The sequence below is a fragment of the Argopecten irradians genome, chromosome 8 (genome assembly GCF_041381155.1).
Source record: "Argopecten irradians isolate NY chromosome 8, Ai_NY, whole genome shotgun sequence".
Classification (NCBI taxonomy): Eukaryota; Metazoa; Mollusca; class Bivalvia; order Pectinida; family Pectinidae; genus Argopecten; species Argopecten irradians.
The window spans coordinates 23193151-23210756 of NC_091141.1; the positions used below are offsets into that span (position 1 = coordinate 23193151).

Here is a 17606-nt window from a genome sequence, read left to right on the forward strand (position 1 = left end):
TTAATACCCAGAAATAGGTTTTAATAAATTGGCTGCATATCTTTTGGTAGATTTGTGTTTGATTTTATTTTTCGTTGTATTTAAATTGAAGTCAACAGCTTTATGATATGAAAGGTGTCTTTAGTTTAAATGTCAGATTTTTCTGTAATCAAATTAGTAACTATTTCTTAATTATTTTAGATTTTGAACATCTAAAAGGTTAACATCAAATAATTTGTGGAAATAATTATCGAACACATAAACAAACAAAAACACTCGTATGATAAAAAACATATTTTACTAACAATCATGATAGAGTTGATGCCTGACACTAAATAAATGAGACAGTATATTCTGCATTAACATACTCAATTAAATTATCAAAGAAATAATGTTTGAATTACATGGTATTGCAGTAGGCCATTATACGTATATAAACAGATTATATGTGTACTGTAACAGACAGTGCAACATTGGGGATACGCCTACCGCGTTGAGTTTGGTTTAAAATAGCTTGGATTTCAGCTTCGAGAAAAAGCTTTTAAAATTGAGGGAAACAATAAAAAAACAGATGAATAAGACATCACTATATTTATTTTCATAAACTATTGTTAAATAAATACAAAGAATAAATACAAAACTTACAATGCATTTGCAACAGAAACTTAATCTTTGGGAACAAGTTACCATAGTAACACTTTGTATGCACGTTCTACATTCAACAAAACTAAATTAAGAATCGTCACATTTGTCTTGTAGATAGACAGACTTTATAAAAAACTAAGCAAATGCTTATGAGATTTGTTTCGTTTTCCCAATAAATAGCAACAAAACGATATATTATTTCTATCAACAGAAATTTAGAGACAAAAAGCTCGTTTTACACAGGAAAGTTATTTCGTGATGTTTACCCGTCTATAAACCACGCCCAGTTCTGAACAGATAAGGCGTGACCTTTAACCCCACACCTCATTCACACGTGACTTGCTAGCTAGGAAATACAAACAGGGAATTCTTTGTACAACTTCCTGTATACTTCTCATCATATAAACTATACGTACCTCATCATCACATATTTTCCATTTATATACCTCAAATAGAAATCAATACTGAAATAGGCGTTTTCCGTTTTTGTCATTTTGCCAATTCGGAAATAGACTTTGGTGTTGTTTTTAAGGGGGAAACACTGCTAATCAAAGATTTCATTGTAGAAATATCTATCGCAATATCACACAAACTATCTAAGAACTTATACACAAAACGAGTCAATAAAAATATGAAGTAGAGTTAATTAAATAAATAAAACAAAATTGACCTGACAGCTTCTCGTCTTCCTGAAAGAACAAAGATGTCAACAATCGATGACAGAAGTTGCCTAAAGGTGATCGTTAGAAAAAAAACTCCCAAAAAAAAATCAGTTATTTCCAATAGATGATTTTTAAGTATATGTCCATCTTCCCAATCAACAATTGAAATATAATAAGCATGATAAGCAGTTTTGATCATTCTTATAAACTACAAATCAAATCCTTCAGCAGTTTGCTTTATCTGTAATTTCAAAAAAATTGTACAAGAAATGTTTTGGAAATCTAGAAATAGTGTTTCTTGTTTATGATGATATATGATCATGATCATAACCACGCTTGTTAAGTTTTATCATTAAATATTGATTAAATTTCGATCGAGGTGTAATATAATTAAAATATCAGTTTAAATAACACATTTAAACTGAATGTTGCTTCATAACACGGTTTCTCATTTTTACCTTTGGCTAAATAATGGAGTCCGACGAAACGAAACCTTATAATATAATATAATATTAGATGCCTATAATAATTTGGCACTCATCTTTCAAACTTAACTTTCTTCTGTTGACTTCTCTTTGTATCAATTTCTTCGTAAGGTTATCTACGCAATGAGGTTTGAGGATTCAGGAACTGCGTTCATATTTTCCACACATAAAATGACCTATATGTCTGCCCTATCATTTCAAAATAAGAAATCGAAAATCTGAAGACAGATGTTAATCCTTTGTTGATCCTCCCATCCCTCACTCCAAAAACCCGAAAATTTTGGTGGTTATTTTTGGTACTAACTATGGAAACTTAAAGATGCTCCACCGCTAACAAATGGTATTTTTCTTTATCAAAAATATGAGCAGACGAATTGATATTTTTCTTCAGTTACAGAAGTTACTTACTTTACACCATAAACACCAATGAAAAGTTTCGGCTTCTTATTTTACTTCAGGATGAAAATATCAAAAATAATTATATTCGTCCCGAAAACAATCCGTAATTGTTACTATGCCCAATATGGATTGAAATACTGATTGCGCATATACCAAAAGCAAAATAATTGATTTTATATGTATGTCTGTGCTAATTAGACACATATTTTATTGATAAGAATCAGTTATTTTTCAGGTGATGGGTGTCGTTTATGTTCTGTCGGCGATGGAGAATCTTTAAATGATGTCTCTTAACCAGAATTCAACTTCAGACATAGAAGATTTCTTTTTTTAAATATCCAGCGACTGTGTTCGTCCATATTGTAATATTGTAGTAAAAAATAGCATGCCACTTATCGTCGTAACATTACAATTACCTGCATCGTGCACCATAACCTTTAGAAACAGAAACACTTGTGAGAGGTATGTAGTTTGCCCCAGTTGGATCTGCCAGACATATTTCACGCAAATTAGAAACACTCCGTCAAATAATAACTATGCAGGAAAGTGCATATCCTGACCGTGTACCACATACTAATTTCTTCCTATGTGCGTTTTTATTGCTCTCCACTCCAAATGCTATAACCATAAAGTGTCTTTAAATGAATAGTCTGCATCAGTCCTGGCATCCATTAGACACCTGTTGAAGATACAGGTAAGTGTGTAACTGTAAGATAGACCTGACCACGCCTCCTAGTAGTAGTACGTCTCTGTAGGTCCATGTCGGGTTACGTAGCATGTAATGATAAATATGTATATAGAGTAAGAGCGTCAAGAGGACAGTTCATACAATTATACTAACTTAGTGTAATAAATAAAAAAGTCGGTTTGTAAAAATTAAACTTGGATATTCAGAATAACATGTAAATAATAAAAGATAATACGAAAAGGGACCTTTGGTTGATTTAAGAATACGTTATGTGAATATACAGAGAAAGTTTTATGGTCGATTATATCTTGTTGTCACTAGTGTACTGATTATCTGACTATACTCTCCATAGCAAAGCTTTTATTTTGTGACCTTGCCCGGATGTGACCTTGTCCACATACAGCCGTTCCCGTTATTGACGTAGATTTTCCATGGTAGCCCTCGAAACCAGATCACTCTTTCTCTATGGACTCACCTCGCCTTCTTCATAATTTACATTTAAGTTATACTCTGTTGACGATGTGATTTGTTGGTTTTTCATGTTATTTGTCTGACGTCGGGTTTTTGTGAATATAATAGTTATCAGTTCACAAAAGCATTGAATATCATATTACCTTGATATTTTCGTGATATTGCTGTGCATTGTTATGATCGCAAAAAAAATCATCAGCGAAATATGGAGAAATATTTGAATCATATATACTCTGAAAGCCAGATCAAAATAACTGAAATCAACTGAAAATTATATATTCATCGATAGTTCAAATTGCGAAAATTTTGATCCGCGTAACTCTTCATCTGAATAGTCAGCCAGTACACGTATCACCAACATCAGAAAGCTACTTTTTGTCTTTCATTCTAACAAAAATCATAACACCTAGATCATTACGAAGTATCCCATGTGACAATATCTGGGTTTCAAGTTACCATGCGACGTAGGTAAAACGCGAATTGCCATCAGGTTACTCTAACCTTACAATGATTGTGACGTAAAAATATGACGTCACAATTATAGGAAGATAAGACTAATCGATGATAAATCGTACATCATAAACGTCGTTTTAGTATATTGACTGTTCGTTACGTCAGAATTGCAAATGATTTGTCAAATACCTTGTATATCAGGTATAGCAGTTAATTTTCATCCTAATTTGATACAATAGTAGAATCCAGAATTGCCCTAATTGTATGATGGATACGATGTAGCCTTTAACGCTTCCCCTTCCAGAGAGCATGGTTCTATTTACTTTGCATATATTCAGAATTCAGAAGCCATTACATAAAAGAAAGCTTTGCGTATATACGTAGACGTTTTACCAAAGATAAATGTTAGTTTTGGTTAATACTTCGATTTTGACGGCATAAATACATTTCAAATAAATGAATTTAGTAACAACTTGAAATAGTATTTCCCTTGTCTTGTCCAATGACGTAAATGCGACACCAATATCACAGAATTTGTTCTTGGTTTTGACATGCGACTGTTTTATAAGACCAACACACTCAATCACACGACTAATTTAATGATGAGAGTTGGCATTGATAAGCTACCAAATCCAGTCGTTTTTTCATGATAGTATGATAACCTATAAGTTCAAATGTTACCTGACGATAACCCGTTCAAATTATATCTCATTTATCTACTTTATATTGGGGTTTGTGTATCTTAAAACCTTCTTGACACTGTTCGAGTTCTATTCAAATATGTAGCACAGGAGGCAATAATGCCCACGCACTGCCTTTCTTTATAAACACACAAACTTATATCATATGGTATATGACATCAAGCTATTTTTGTAATGGGTACTTGTTATAAAATACGTACTTCACACTGTGTATGTACACTCTGTGGGCAACGCACGGCGTCCTATGTTCGTATGACATGCTCATCTGTACAATCAGGTCTTGTCGAACAATTGCAAGGTCCCTGTCTACTACAAATCGTGACACCCTTAGAGATTGTGTTAGCATATTTTTTTTATTAATTGTTTAAAACGATAATCTGTTCTACATTACGTAAATGCTGGAGACAAAGTCTTATTCTTTTGGGTGACACCTAATTTAAGATTCCATCAAAATGATCTTAGACCTATATGTCTGTCTGTGGTGTGTGTTGGTGCCATATAATACGTTACAGTCAGTTCATTCATATTTACGTATTACTATTTACAAGTATGCATCCATTCACAACATCTAGTTTTGGTGATGTGTGAAGAATTCACCGATCTATTTATGGAAACTAGCCTATTTTAGGTGTAGATTTCAGTTAGATAATGAGTCGTACTTCTAGCATTTCTGTACTGAATTACGAAATAGAATGTCTTTTTTCCATTGCTGTCCTTCACTTCTCGAGTTAACTAATCAAATGGCGTCTTGAATGACCTTGGTAAAATTACACTACACTCTACGTGCACTCTCTTTGAGAAAATGATTTGGTAGTTTCGTATGTAATGTGAGAGGAATCCGTTGATATCACTAACACCCGTACACTCGTAGAAAGCAACAACAAAGAGGACAAGGCAATGACCGAAATACGTCCATGTGTCAGTATTGGAATGCCAAACACTTTCCTTGCCATGTCCCTGTCCAACGGTGATATTTCCCATCCTCCTTTCTTCTAGCATTTCAATTGTAGTAGTTTCATTAAGGGTTTTTTTTTTCTCCACGGGTTCACAATGTTCATAATGAGTAATACATAAACGAATAGATGTCTGGTAGTAAATTTTTATCTGAAAAATTAAATCAAACATATATTTTTACGCAATTACCTACTGACGAAATGTTTTGAATCTGTATAGGGTTTTCTTTCTGGATTTAATATCCGCTTCGTAAAACAAATATCATTGTCATATATAATTGGAAAAAAATAGTGAATAACCGGTTCAAATTCCTAGCACATCAGATCTATTTAGTCGGTTTCCTTTCTTCACTGGGTCTCTTGCAGTTTGAACTTCTGATAATAATTCCTTAAAATTCCGATAACCTAATTTTGAGATGAGACCTTCCCATTCTTTCTATGGGAATAAGGCTCCAATGCTACATTATAATGAGTCCAGTTTCATGAGTATTTCTTAAATTTGAGGAACTTCGTAACTTAAAATTTCCCACAGAAAATCATTACAGATTTTAAGGAAGGTTCCTTAACTTAAGATTTTTTCCTTAACCTCCGTAATGCTTTCCTATGAGGAAATTTAAGTTTAGGAATGTATGCGAAACTAGGTCCCGATTGTTTAATCCTTCAGTGAAATTGAAAAAGATCTTCATCTTTACTATGAGACACAACCCAAATTCACAGATGCCTTCCCAAACATGAACACATTACATTCAGTGAAGGCCGTCTATAAACGATCCTAGCTATTTATAGACCGATAAGCATTAGCAATCGTCGATTACTAAAATGGCACTGCTAACTTGGCCTTGACTTCTAATGATGAAGTAGTGAATGCTTAATCTTTTGAAACACCTGGTTCTATTTCGAATACACACTTTGGTATGATAAGTCATATAAAGCTATATTTGTTTTACATATCACAAGTTGCAATTATTTAAATTGAGTGTTTTCATTGCGGTTTTGCAATGAGGTCGAAATATTTATGTTGCATACCAAACATATGTCAGAAATGGTTTCAATACATCATAACATAGTATCGTTGATGCCAAATAAAAGTCCAAAAAAATTACAAAGTCCAGTAAATAAAATTCACTTCTTACGCTGATTTTTCCAATGACTTCCCATAACAGCTGAGAATCTGCAAAACAAAAGCGTTCCTCACTTTTGATATCATGCATTAGTACATGATTTAACGTAAATCTCATATTTTTTTAGATTCAAAACGGTTTGTAAATAACATTTAATGTAATCAACAATAACAGTATGTATATCATCTAGAAAACGAAAACCGTAACCATGATACGTGCAATCAACGCTTGACAGCATTACTTCATTACAGTTCATAGACATAACAAGGAGATGACGACATTTTGTTTTTACTGGCTATTTACAATTTAGAGTGATTTTGTGAATACAAATAAACAGATGGGTATACAATAAGAATACCATCTAGAAGTTTCAGATAGCAACCATGACTTACGTTCGATATTCTGATTTCATATACATATTTATATTACAGAAATATGCTTAATACCTTAGCATTAAATATTTCGACAACATTTTGTTTCTACCTGTTATTTTTGGAAGTTCATCTCTGCGTTAGTTTTCCACAACGGGTCAGTTTCCAGAAGTCCAATTGTGTATGTAGGTATACGACTTTACACCGTCGAGGACCCCACACGACGACCAGGACCAATCCATTTCTTTAGTCTTTAGTATGTACGTAGTAGTACTAGTGGGAAGATACAAAAGGCATGCAAATTAATTAATTTCTAATTTTATGATATAATTTCTTTAAGACAATTAAATTGATTCGAAAGTGGAATTAAGAACTTTCATTTTAAATGTATGATAAACAGAGCTTTTGTTTAAATTTCTATTTCTAAAGTACATATTAATATTTGTCCACATCTGCTGATATAACACCTGGATTTTGTCGTCAGAAAACATATATTATCTTGTGGTTTACCTACCGAGTATACACCGGTCCCTCATTCATTTTCCCTTTTATGTTTTAGCACAGATTTATAAAACCTCCTACAAGGTGACAAAATAAATGTTTCCTGTATTGGATTTAGTCATAACTATACGTAAGCAATGTTAATCCACTAGGTATACGTTTTGTTGAACATTTGCCACCTGTGAAAGCCTAATTAGTGATGATACGAAAACGAGCGACATTAATTAAGACTTATTTACAACCGACATAATCTGTTATGTAGCCAGATGAGCGGTTGTTTTCTGTACCTAGTAAGGCCACTACAGACATTCATCATAAATTACAAAAAATATATAAATTATGATAAAGATGTCGACCAAAGTTTGGTGTCACCGTTTTCTGTAATTTTTATGTAAATTAATGTCTCAATCATATGTATAGATATTAGAAATTAGATGAATGTGTTTCATACAATTACTTATCATTATCGTAAGAATATTTCTGTCGGAACAACAAATAATATAATATGCATATATGTCACTAACTATCATTACAATTTAATCAGATTTCGTTGTAATTTGCTCAAACTCATTACTTAGATTTGGCACTGTTAAAAAAGACAATTTTGAAATCATTTTGTTGCTATGCTCTACGTATAATAAATAATAAAAACAAACTTTCAATAAACACAACTAACGGTACGTTTACCACGAACAAAACTATCTTGTTTTAGATAACTTCACCTTATATTATCGTTATAAGAAGTATATGATTATGAAGAAAAAATTAAATGTAAGTGAAATTTGATTTTGTAGTATTTAGAATTTCGTAAAAAGAAATTTTATATGTATCCATTAGTAACCATGGTAATATTTTTTAGCCTTAAGCTCTTGAAATTCTTCAATAATTTAATGTCATTTATTCGAGTTTTAGTAAACGCGCTAAGTATATCCGAGGATGGCAAACAACAAAATTAATCTCTAAATCTTCTAGATACAAATAAAACTGATTTTTTATTTACAATTATTAAAAACATGGTTCTACTGTATTGCATTCGAAATTCATTTATTAAATTTTCATTTTAAACTGATAAAGAGTAAAACCATTCGAAAATTTGACAACAAATCAAATACACAAAATGCGCTTTCTAATATTTGTGTTTTGCTTAAAACTAAACAATAGTATTAATAACATAACGTCCTGTGTCTATATTATCATATTTTGTAAAGAATAATGGATTATTCAGATGTTTTAATTTCCTCTTGGTAAATTATATTGATATTAATATTGTTCTATTTCTAATTTAGATAAAAAAACACATTATTTTTGTACACAATTGGCATGGCTAGGACGATGTAAATTTAGTTTAACAGACATGTATATACTATTCATTGTAAACATGTACAGTACAGAAGAGAATATTAACATGATATATTATGATACATTTGGTTTGTTTATTTTGTTTGTCGGATGTCAACCCAACATCAAGAACCGTACAAAACATCCAAAGCATCTGTGATCTTAAAGTGCTCTATCGCTAACAAATGGTATGTTTTCTCTATTTAAAACAGGACCAGACAAATTATTCTATTTCTTCAGTTACAAAATTTACTTACTTTACAACATTACCACCATTGAACAGTTTGAGTTTCTTATTTTACCTCAAGACAAATATGTCAAAATAATAAATTGCATCCCGAAAAAAATCCGAGGCACTATGTCTTATATGGAACGAAGTACTGATTGCTCATGCACCAGAAGCAAAATAAATTATTTTGGTATTATTTTTGTGTTAATTAGAGATATATATACACGATTAATCACGATTAATCACCAAGTGTTGTTCAAATGATGTTTATGCTCTGTTGGCGGTGGAGCACCTTTAAACGAAAATATTTTAGCTAATATGAAACGATGAAATAAATCATAATTTCAATAAAATATCGGATAGTTTGTTTCATATAATATATATAGGTATCACAGCAAAAGACATCAAGCGCTTTCAAAGAAATTCCATGCAAAAATACAAAAGTATATGAGAAACGTAAGATTAAGTAAGAAGAATTAATAAATTCTCTAACAAAGAGAGATATGTTAATGATATCTCTATGTACATTTACACATAATGGCGAGGAAGTGCTCTGAATGTAGATCAGATACTTTACTAGGCGACATCTTTCTTATTATTTACATATAATAATCCGAAAATCAAATCAGCCCACATGTCAAACGCCGGATTTAATCCCGAGGAATTCGGATGCGGACAAAAAAAATGTGTGTTTGAATTTCTACAGGATTAGTCCGATAGAAGAAATCATTAGAATCGCACAAGAAGGGGATGAAATGATGCAAAATAATGGTAATATCTTAGTCTGACATTGATTCTTTCGAAGCTAAATGAGGGGCGGAATATCATTCAATATCATTAACCAGATATATTCATTAGAGGCGACAATGTCTCTGGGCACAAGACGGACTCCTCCGCCCAGCGGAGTGTGAGAAAATACTAGGTATTTGTAAATCACAGGCGAGTTATATTGATATTCTCCGGCTTCTAGAAACATATCCAAAGCAACAAAAATTGATTTTATGGGTTCTTTTTTTTATAAATATTCAAATATATCCATATCGTTAAAATTAATTTTAACAAGCGAAATTTTGAAAAATTCAGAAAATAAATTCAAATTAAAATCTTAAATTTTGATTGATTTTTCCGAAATATAGATGGATATATTTGTGAAATTTGCAAATGGTTTGTTTGGGATATTTGGAATAAATATATCATATGGATCAATAATTCAAATTCGTCTAGTTAAGCAGTAACTGATGAATGAATTGTGCATACATTCTGTCAAATGCACGTCAAGGTTTTGTTTGCCTGCATATTTGTTTTCCTTCGCAGTTTCATTATGACAGTTTCCCTGAGAAATGTATTGTCATTTCATTGACCTTTTCTGACGCGTATCACAGATTGTTTTATACAAATAATTCATAAACGAACTGCAGTATGCATTATTTATCCGTAAAATATTCCAAACCAAAGATATAACCGGACACAAGAAAACAGAGAAAGCGTTGTTCCCGCTACCCATCTTCCAAATTAATCGCCTGATTTCTAATCGGATCTCGGACTAGGAAGGACAGACACGTGCTAAGATTTAAGCTTATCTCCTGCTCCTGGCCAACTTTGATTAATACAACTCTCGTCTCGCGTTGTGCACGTGCCTTGTGGTGGCTAGAAGAAGGCGCGAGACATTACCACAATTCACGAGCGAAATTGCCTTGATTTAAAACACTTTCCAAGAGAAATTGCGACATCCTTTGCAAAATGTTTCCAATAAAGAAATGATATAGACATGTGTGTGGTATTTTGTCGAATATAACAGGATTTCTTTTCTGCTTGTGATATTAAAAAATGGGTATTACAATTAACATCCGAAACATTCAAATAAATATTAGCTAAACTAATTAGAAATATGTTCTATAGCTGAAAGCAAATTGGTATACATGTACACAGCTTGGTTACTTATCTTAAAACACTGCTCCAAGCAATGTACAAGAAGATATACATATGTATTTCAAAGAGGATGTATTTCCCACAAAACACAGCACAACACACGACAATGGCCTTGCTATATCATGTCTATAGTTACAATAACAAACATGGCGTAAAATCGGAAGTTCCGGTTTTCTACTAATATCCAAAAGGCTTGTTTCAAATTGTTGAAATCATACATTGCCAGGCGGTATGAAGCATAGTTCATGTATTATCTCAAGTATAATTTTATCATACTGTTTGATGTTGGTTTTTTTATGTCCGAAAGGTGCTTCTTTGTACTCAAAGGGAAATCTAAGGTATCGATCGAGGCTTGGGTGACATAATGTACAAACAAGGTAAACAGGTTCTGGACAGTATTATGTATCATTGTAAATCAATTAACGAAATAACTATTCAATAAATTATAATTATTTTTCATGTAGGTTGGAATATTTCAATTGGCTTAAATTTGGACAATAATACCTCATAAGAAATTTTAACGTGGGGAATAATTGATTAGACGTATTGTTTTAATAAAAATATTAACATTTAAAGTAAAACAAATCCACGGTAATCATCATTATATTTCTAATGAAATCCTGACAAAATTGCAAAGATATCATTATAATGTTTTGAAATAAGATTCTTTGTTGTCTAACACAAGGAAATAAACGTGATGTATTACAAATGATTGATTCATGCATGCAATTTATTTTCTTGTTTTAATGAATATGAAACAGAATCACAATTACGCATTCATAATACATTTTGAAATTATATATTATTATAATATTCTTTCATCTACGTAGTCTAGCAATAACACACAATGGAAACATAATTAGTATTATATCGCTGTAAGCTCATGTCGCGTCATCACATTTGCAGGCCATGTTCTCCTTGAAATACAGATGATGGCTTATGATAATCAATGTAATACAACAACGAAATGCACATATACCTGTATATCAAGGCATGTGGTATCGACGTGACACAACAGTAGGATTAGCTTAGATGCATGCTATAACAATGTCATACAAATATTTGTTTTTATCAATTGTAGTTGCAGATACTATTTTTATATACACTGATATTACATGTTATATTTCAACGATTCTATGCATTGGAATAGCATACATGAAGGATATTACTCATTAGTTTTTTTTAAAAATTATAGTTTAATATCATATCATATTTATGGTATGTAGTTGCTATGCTCTACGTATAATGAATAATACTGTCACAATACGGAAAGGAAAAATGACAAGAACAATGCAGATCGTTGGTCTCGTTTGACACCCTTTACAAGACCATGTGAGGTTCTGTTGGTGGATGAAAGTCATTTTCGGTTCAAATGCTGACCTCGATGTGGATTCTTCTAGGTAGCTGCATGTGGTCAGTGTTGCCAGAATGTTGAGGGTTAATGGAAAAGACCATCCTAAATAACATCTGGAGGCTAAAGGTAGACATTGGACCATTCCACATCACATCTGGAGGGCTAAAGGTAGAATATTGGACCATTCCACATCACATCTGGAGGGCTAAAGGTAGACATTGGACCATTCCACATCACATCTGGAGGCTAAAGGTAGACATTGGACCATTCCACATCACATCTGGAGGCTAAAGGTAGACATTGGACCATTCCACATCACATCTGGAGGCTAAAGGTAGACATTGGACCATTCCACATCACATCTGGAGGGCTAAAGGTAGACATTGGACCATTCCACATCACATCTGGAGGCTAAAGGTAGACATTGGACCATTCCACATCACATCTGGAGGCTAAAGGTAGACATTGGACCATTCCACATCACATCTGGAGGGCTAAAGGTAGACATTGGACCATTCCACATCACATCTGGAGGGCTAAAGGTAGACATTGGACCATTCCACATCACATCTGGAGGGCAAAAGGTAGACATTGGACCATTCCACATTACATCTGGAGGGCAAAAGGTAGACATTGGACCATTCCACATCACATCTGGAGGCTACAGGTAAACATCGGACCATTCCACATTACATCTGGAGGCTAAAGGTAGACATTGGACCATTCCACATCACATCTGGAGGCTAAAGGTAGACATTGGACCATTCCACATCACATCTGGAGGGCTAAAGGTAGACATTGGACCATTCCACATCACATCTGGAGGGCTAAAGGTAGAATATTGGACCATTCCACATCACATCTGGAGGGCTAAAGGTAGAATATTGGACCATTCCACATCACATCTGGAGGCTAAAGGTAGACATTGGACCATTCCACATCACATCTGGAGGGCTAAAGGTAGACATTGGACCATTCCACATCACATCTGGAGGGCTAAAGGTAGACATTGGACCATTCCACATCACATCTGGAGGGCTAAAGGTAGACATTTGACCATTCCACATCACATCTGGAGGCTAAAGGTAGACATTGGACCATTCCACATCACATCTGGAGGGCTAAAGGTAGACATTTGACCATTCCACATCACATCTGGAGGCTAAAGGTAGAATATTGGACCATTCCACATCACATCTGGAGGGCTAAAGGTAGACATTGGACCATTCCACATCACATCTGGAGGGCTAAAGGTAGACATTGGACCATTCCACATCACATCTGGAGGGCTAAAGGTAGAATATTGGACCATTCCACATCACATCTGGAGGCTAAAGGTAGACATTGGACCATTCCACATCACATCTGGAGGCTAAAGGTAGACATTGGACCATTCCACATCACATCTGGAGGCTAAAGGTAGACATTGGACCATTCCACATCACATCTGGAGGCTAAAGGTAGACATTGGACCATTCCACATCACATCTGGAGGGCTAAAGGTAGACATTGGACCATTCCACATCACATCTGGAGGCTAAAGGTAGACATTGGACCATTCCACATCACATCTGGAGGGCTAAAGGTAGACATTGGACCATTCCACATCACATCTGGAGGCTAAAGGTAGACATTGGACCGTTCCACATCACATCTGGAGGGCTAAAGGTAGACATTTGACCATTCAACATCACATCTGGAGGCTAAAGGTAGACATTGGACCATTCCACATTACATCTGGAGGGCTAAAGGTAGACATTGGACCATTCCACATCACATCTGGAGGCTAAAGGTAGACATTGGACCATTCCACATTACATCTGGAGGCTAAAGGTAGACATTTGACCATTCCACATCACATCTGGAGGCTAAAGGTAGAATATTGGACCATTCCACATCACATCTGGAGGGCTAAAGGTAGAACATTGGACCATTCCACATCACATCTGGAGGGCTAAAGGTAGACATTGGACCATTCCACATCACATCTGGAGGGCTAAAGGTAGAATATTGGACCATTCCACATCACATCTGGAGGGCTAAAGGTAGACATTGGACCATTCCACATCACATCTGGAGGGCTAAAGGTAGAATATTGGACCATTCCACATCACATCTGGAGGCTAAAGGTAGACATTGGACCATTCCACATCACATCTGGAGGGCTAAAGGTAGAATATTGGACCATTCCACATCACATCTGGAGGGCTAAAGGTAGACATTGGACCATTTCACATCACATCTGGAGGCTAAAGGTAGACATTGGACCATATTGGACCATTCCACATCACATCTGGAGGCTAAAGGTAGACATTGGACCATTCCACATCACATCTGGAGGCTAAAGGTAGACATTGGACCATTCCACATCACATCTGGAGGCTAAAGGTAGACATTTGACCATTCCACATCATATCTGGAGGGCTAAAGGTAGAATATTGGACCATTCCACATCACATCTGGAGGCTTAAAGGTAGACATTGGACCATTCCACATTACATCTGGAGGCTAAAGGTAGACATTGGACCATTCCACATCATATCTGGAGGGCTAAAGGTAGAATATTGGACCATTCCACATCACATCTGGAGGCTAAAGGTAGACATTGGACCATTCCACATCACATCTGGAGGCTAAAGGTAGACATTGGACCATTCCACATCACATCTGGAGGGCTAAAGGTAGAATATTGGACCATTCCACATCACATCTGGAGGCTAAAGGTAGACATTGGACCATTCCACATCACATCTGGAGGCTAAAGGTAGACATTGGACCATTCCACATCATATCTGGAGGGCTAAAGGTAGAATATTGGACCATTCCACATCACATCTGGAGGCTAAAGGTAGACATTGGACCATTCCACATTACATCTGGAGGCTAAAGGTAGACATTGGACCATTCCACATCACATCTGGAGGCTAAAGGTAGACATTGGACCATTCCACATCACATCTGGAGGGCTAAAGGTAGAACATTGGACCATTCCACATCACATCTGGAGGGCTAAAGGTAGAATATTGGACCATTCCACATCACATCTGGAGGGCTAAAGGTAGATTATTGGACTATTCCACATCACATCTGGAGGGCTTATGGTAGAATGTTGGACAACAACAGATCACGTCTTCAAGGCTTATGGTAGAATGTTGAACCAGCATAGATCACGTCTTCAGGGCTTATGGTAGAATGTTGGACCAGCATAGATCACGTCTTCAGGGCTTAAGGTAGAATGTTGGACCATCACAGTAGAATGTTGTAGAATAACAGCTTACATCTTCGGAGCAAATGGTATAATGTTGAACCAACATATATGGAGGGTTATTGCAGAATATCTAACACTTGAATTGCGTGGTCACCTCAGCACAGAATGTGGATGGTAATGGTGAAATATCGCATAACTTTTCCATCTCGATCCAACTCGACACCATGCTGCATATAAACCGTACATGAATAATTACTTTTACCCGTAGTGACATTGATGAACATGAAATAGGAACCTACTAAACACATGTCAATGGTTGCATAAAAGGGGCGTGTCTTTTTTGTCAGATAAATTTCCAGAATCGTAACTTAACCAGCAATACATCATTTAAAGAAAACAAAACAATCAACCATGGTGAAATAATATCCAGTGTTCATTTACATGTATACAGACGTTTTGTATCGTTTAAAAATCAATGGAATTTCGAGAGTTGTTTCATGTTTACAATTATTTTTAATTCTTTAAAACATTTGTTAAGCTGATTGAGGATCTTAAATATTTCTTAAATAGAGTATTGAGGCAGGAATTAAATCGACAACGAAATAAAAACATAATTCAGTCAAAAATTATAAACAATGTGTGCTTGTGATCGCAACTTGTAGCATGTTTGTGAAAAAATGAAACATTTGAATAATCTTAACACTACTGTATTGTGTAAGTAGGAAGAAAAAAATCGTTTTATGATAGACACGTTCCATGAAGTCATATTTACTCATAAATAAACATTCTTTTCATGAAAACTGTTTATGCTTTATTCCGCGTATATTTTAAACTATGGTGTAAAACGCACGCTAAATAGCAAGAATAAGACTTATAGAAAAACTTTTAGGGTTACTGAAAACGACATTTTTTTCCTTTTCCCTATGTGGACAGTATACAGCTTCATAAGTTTTATATATTCTTAAAATATTCAGTGTTTCAGAGTTTGAGACATGTATCTAACTCTTGTCGATCAGATATTAAATAATTTCCTATACATTGATATATAGTCCTTACTTTTGTTCTACTAAACGTGTATTTGAATTTCTTTTGAATGTTTTGTTTTTCTCCGATACTCCATAATTTCCTCGTCATTTCTATTGCCAAAAAGATTTCTGACACCATGCGGGCTTATCCGAAAACAACCCGTATTGCTCTGTGAAATTTGAAGTAAGTTTTCTTCAGTAATAGATCTGATGGTTTCCTGTTCTAAACCCGATACCCATCTATGATTCTCACTTGACATGTTTTGGCGTAGAAAGAAAATCCTGCGACTCTCCCGAAAACACCGTGACTCTCCCGAAAACACCTTGACTCTCCCGAAAACACCTTGACTCTCCCGAAACACCTGGCTCCTTTTCTCTTGTAAATTAAAAGAATCTTCGTTTATAATATTTTTGTGTAGTCGTTTTAAAAATGGAATACGATTGTTCGTCATAATACCTCAAAATATTTTATTCTTGTTTGTATTTTCGAGTATTATTTTTTCAATTCATTTGTTATTAGAACTTTTTTTTACGTAATGATTATAAGCTCCCTTATTAACGCTGTCAAGGTGTAAATTAACTTTCAAACTTTAAGATCGGTAGATGATAAAATTCTTTGGCCATAGGTGTTTTTTCTATCATTACAACTTCTCATGTTTAAGTAGACGTCATTGTGCACCGTACTATAAGCTTATCAACACTCTACAATGTTTATTTCATTTCCTTATCAGATCTTCCTTTGATGTTGGAAACTTTATGCTATCATTATATGGAATTATCTATATAACTAATAAGCAATTATTCATCATCGTTTTTGGAAATCCATTTCGTTTAATTCTGCTCTGTCATCCTGCTGCAAGACGCTCGCACACAGTCTGACAAAACAACCAACATGTCGACAATAGATAATCTTAAATCTTAATTGCATTGATTATAAAAATCTTGCATCACGCGAAATTCGAGTCATTTCTTATTTTTTTCTGCTCTGAAATCTTAATAAAACCGTCAGAACGATGTAAATATAACCGTCAGAACGATGTTAATTAACTTCAAGAAATAAGGTTTGACAATGATGGTAAGATTGAATATGAAAT

At 34.4% G+C, this 17606-nt stretch overlaps 1 long non-coding RNA gene across 3 annotated transcripts; it reads right to left on the minus strand.

Annotated features, from left to right (window-relative positions):
• Positions 1–308: 308 nt before the first annotated feature.
• Positions 309–16904, minus strand: LOC138329715 (uncharacterized). 3 transcript variants are annotated; one of them, XR_011209491.1, is made up of 5 exons: positions 7443–8434; positions 7041–7201; positions 6570–6607; positions 2587–5587; positions 309–1313 (listed from the first exon to the last, which is right to left on the minus strand). It is a non-coding gene; the product is annotated as an uncharacterized lncRNA (long non-coding RNA). The 3 variants fall into 3 exon arrangements; XR_011209490.1 differs by lacking the exon at positions 7443–8434 and adding an exon at positions 16766–16904 and having other exon boundaries at positions 309–5587; XR_011209489.1 differs by having other exon boundaries at positions 309–5587.
• Between the last annotated feature and the right edge of the window lie 702 nt (positions 16905–17606).